This window comes from Penaeus chinensis, chromosome 8 (assembly GCF_019202785.1).
Source record: "Penaeus chinensis breed Huanghai No. 1 chromosome 8, ASM1920278v2, whole genome shotgun sequence".
Lineage (NCBI taxonomy): Eukaryota > Metazoa > Arthropoda > Malacostraca > Decapoda > Penaeidae > Penaeus > Penaeus chinensis.
Window position 1 is genome coordinate 20,281,689 of NC_061826.1, and position 5,000 is coordinate 20,286,688.

The following is a 5,000-nucleotide window of genomic DNA, read 5'->3' on the forward strand; positions in this document are numbered from 1 at the left end:
GACGGCAATTTTGATTTTGTCAAAAAATTGCGAGATGAAAGCCTCCTTGTAAAAGTACAATACAACTCCCAGATTAAGGATTTACTTAAGCTGACGCAAATTCATGATTTTCGAGTAAGAGTAACTATTCCTATTGGCCCAAATACCTGTAAGGGAGTAATCTTTCACAGGGATTTGAGGACGACGGATGAAAGTGAAATTCTTGAGAGCATGAAGGACCAAGACGTAGTGGACGTTCATTGTATGACCAAGAAGGATGGGAATGTGCGAACGAAAACTGGACTCATTAAGATGTATTGACAAAGATTCAACTAAATTTGTTTGCCGTAAATGTGCTGAAGCCCATGACACCATCACATGTACTAGCCAAATTTCCAAATGTGCTAACTATGGAGGTCCCCATCATTCAGGATCTGCCGAGTGCAGCATCCTGAAGAAGGAGACTGAAACATTGGCATATATGAGAAAGCATGAAGTTAGTTATACTGAAGCTAAGAGGAAAGTGGAAAGTTTGACACACAAACCCGATACTTCCTATGCTGCAGCAGTAACTAACAATACCCCTAGTGCAAGTGATGTCAGTCAGCAGCTTGCAGCCAGGGATAAGGAAATTGCTGAACTTAAACAAACCGTTAAAGAACTAAACATTAAAGTATATCAACTGACAAAATTGGTCGATAAAATGGCTGCATCAACCCAGCCTAAACATCTTAAGGAAGCTGATACCGAATCACAGTCCGGAGCGCACCTTCCCGTACGGGCTACTCCTGTGAGGACTTCGTCTGGCTCGCGATCGGTTTCTCGAGAGAGAAGCAGGTCGCAATCAGTCAGTCGTCTCCCTCGCCAGGAGGTGCAGGACATGGAGGCTTCTGTCTCCAAACCATCCCGTGAGAGGTCCCCGGGAAGCGAGGGAGAGGAGGCGCCTCCCTCCCATAAAAAGAAAATTAAAACTGGTGGACAAGGCACTTCCAAACCCCATAAAACGTAATCATCGCGTCAACCATTATACATTGGAACTGTCGAAGTCTTAGATCTAAAGTAAATGACCTTAAATTATTAGCCTCGTCCTATTCTCCCGATATTATAGTTCTCCAAGAAACTCATTTGACAAACATCGTCTCTGACGACGTCGTATCGCTCAGGAACTACTATTTATGTCGGAAGGATCGTGAGGGTAGGGGTGGAGGCGGAGTCGCCATGTACATCCACCAAAGCCTCCCTTTTACAGAAGTGACTATTGATTCTACTTTGGAGTTTGTCGCATGCAAAGTAAAAATTAATGGCACGTATCTGGCTATATGTTCAGTTTATTGTCCGCCTGATAAAGTGATAATCTATGATGAGCTCTTTGCTCTTCAGGAACGTCTGCCACAAAATAAAGTAATTTTAGGTGATTTCAATGCTCATCATACGTTATGGGGTTCCCTACGGATGGATGGTAGAGGTGAGCAAGTAGTTAAGCTGATTAACGAGTCTGATCTAGTCCTTCTGAATGATGGTAGTCCCACGCGGGTGGACGATAATACCGGGAATTTGAGCTTTATAGACATATCACTGGTCTCTTCATCAGTAGCAGCCAAGTGCCTGTGGCATACCATTGACGACTCGTTGGGAAGCGATCATCTTCCGATTTTGATTAAATATTCATGCGACACCGTGAGAACGCCTTCAGCGCCTAAATTTAACGTAAAAAGAGCAGACTGGGTCGCCTTCACAAGGAGCGTCAAGCTCGAACTTGTTGGAGAAACCATTGATGATAAAGTAAACAATATTCAGAATTCGATTATAGAAGCAGCTTTGCTATCCATTCCTAAAACTTCGACAGCTAGCGTTAAGCATAGAGTTCCATGGTGGACACCAGATTGCCGCAGGGCGCTGTGCCGACGCAATAAGGCCTACAGGCTTTTCCAAAATAACATCACAAATGAGAACTTTTGCAATTACAAACAAGCAAGAGCTAGGGTTCGTAGAGTAATCAGTCAAGCAAAAAGGGACTCCTGGCGGATCTTTGTCTCTACTATTAACAGCAATACAAAAACATCAGAGGTTTGGTCCACTATCAATAAAATCAATAAGAAAAAAAATATTTTAAAATAAATAACATCATTAAAGAGGGCGATAATATTGATTCACCTAGAGACATTGCTAATGCACTCGCCAGGCAGTTCTCTCACATAAGCAGCTCAGCAAACTACCATCGCGCATTCCTGCCCATCAAGGAAGCGGCTGAGCTGCAATCAATTCACTTTGCCACAGGAGATGACTTTGATTACAACCAAGATCTAACAATAAATGAGCTTGTCCGAGCCCTAGAAGCCTGTAGAGGAACATCCCCAGGCCCCGATGAGATTCGATATGAGATGATAAAGCATCTTAATCATGATGACATGATTAAGTTGCTAGAAGTGTACAATGAAATTTGGAAAAGCCACACTTTTCCAAACTCATGGCACTTCGCCCACATCATTCCCATGAAAGATGGAATAATGCAATACCGCATTGATATAGGTGTATAACAATCCTCCCTGACCTGGCCTCGAACCTAGGTCACTCCGGGTATGAGACCGGAGGGCCAGTACTAAACCAACCATACCACACGACCCACTAAAAGGAGTGTGCAACTAGGAGCTAACTAGCTTCCATAGACATTACCTATCTACTCATACATGAGTAATGATAGCGAGGTTTTACACACACTCCCCGTGGGCACTCGGTGGAAATTGATTTAGAAATTCGAAACCGAAGTCAGATACTGAGGTGTATATATGAAAGATGGAATAATGCAATACCGCATTGATATAGGTGTATAACAATCCTCCCTGACCTGGCCTCGAACCTAGGTCACTCCGGGTATGAGACCGGAGGGCCAGTACTAAACCAACCATGCCACACGACCCACTAAAAGGAGTGTGCAACTAGGATCTAACTAGCTTCCATAGACATTACCTATCTACTCATACATGTATGAGTAGATAGGTACATTACCTATCTACTCATACATGTATGAGTAGATAGGTCTAAAGTAGATTATGGGCAATCGTGTATGGTTCGGCTTCGAGAACAAGTTTGAAAAGTTTTGATGCTGTGCAGAATGCCTGTTTGCGTGTGTATGTAGGAGCCTTAAAATGTACTCGGATCGAGCGTCTTGAGGTGGAGTCAGGAGTACCTCCCCTCTGACTCGGACGCGGTCAGTTAGCACTGACCTATGCCGCAAAGTTGGCTCGAGACCCGAGCCACCCTAATGACAATGGAGGCACTAGGCCCTTTGCCACGAGACTCCACGACCTCGTCGAGAAAGTCGGTATAAATCTCTCTACCATCGATACCCTGGTTAAGTCAAACATAGTGCCATGGGAAACACCCAATTTTTCTATTATTGAAGCCTGGCTTCCATCAGCCAAGGCCATGGCGCCGGAGGGTGAGGTACGCCAGAGGTTCAGAGAGATCCTCATTAAATATCTCAATTTTTTTTCATATATATACCGACGGCTCCAAAACAGATGAGTATGTGGGTGCGGGTGTATGGTCGACTGAATGTGAACTAAAGTTCAGACTGCCGAATCATACATCGATCTTTCTTGCTGAACTTTTTGCTATTGACAAAGCTATTGATTTTGCACTATCGACGACCCACGATAGAATAGTTATTTTTTCCGATTCATTAAGTTCACTTAAAGCTATTAAATCCTTAGAAACCACTAAAAATGAACTGCTGGGTAATATCATTCGTAAGTTACATGGTGCCAACAAATCAATCAAGCTAATATGGGTACCAGGCCACTTTGGTATCCATGGCAATGAACAGGCTGACAAACTAGCCGGGTCAACTGATGATCTGGACACTACCATAGTTCGTACAGATCTCAGGTGTTTTGTGTCTCTTATAAAAGCAAAAATACATCTCCTGTGGCAAAGTGAGTGGACCAACCTCCAACTCACTAACAAAATTAAACCAGAAATAGAACTGTGGGGCACATCCCACAGGAAAGAGAAAAGGGAGGAGGTGGTGTTGGCCCGCCTTAGGGTCAACGCTACAAAACTTACCCACCTCACTCCCTATATTGAAAAGAGTTTTCCACCGCAGTGCCCCCCTTGCAACACCAACCTTTCCATTACCCATATCCTGACAGTCTGCCATCTACATCATAACCATAGACAAAAACTAAAAAAACATTTTCAACTAATAAATAAAGAGTTTACACTGTTAAATATATTATCAGACGACGAAAAAATCATCAATAAAGTAATCATTTTTCTAAGGGAGACAAAACTTTATGTCCTTATATAGATTGATAGAATAAATAGGATCCATTGGCTTAATAACCTTGGCCACATGCCGCTGGTTGATAGCCAAGAAATCCAACAAAGAAAAAAAAGAATCGGAGTTATTTTTATTATAAACATTATATATAATTAGTATAACATTATTATACTAATGTTTTTTAACATTAGTAACAGCAAAATAAGATAACGTAAAATATTTCGTAAATCAAAGAAAAGGGTGAACGGGCGAGACGGGCAGTACTCGTAACTGGCTCATTGGTGACTTAGTACAAGTGTATGTGGAAAAACAATCAAACAAGTACTCAAAGTGGGCATACCACGTGCCTACCCGTCGTACCCGTCGGCAAAGGGATATATATATATATATATATATATATATATATATATATATATATTTATGTATATATATATATATAGAGAGAGAGAGAGAGAGAGAGAGAGAGGTAAATGTATAGATATGGATATATATATATAAATAAATAAATAGATAGATAGATAGAGATAGATATGTGTGTATGTGTGTATACATATATATACATATATATATACAGAGAGAGAGAGAGAGAGAGAGAGAGAGAGAGAGAGGTAAATAGTTAGATATAGATATATAGATATACATATAGATATATAAATTATAAAACATAAATGTATGTGTACACATAAATACACACACACACACACACTATATATACCGATATATCTATCTATCTATTAAT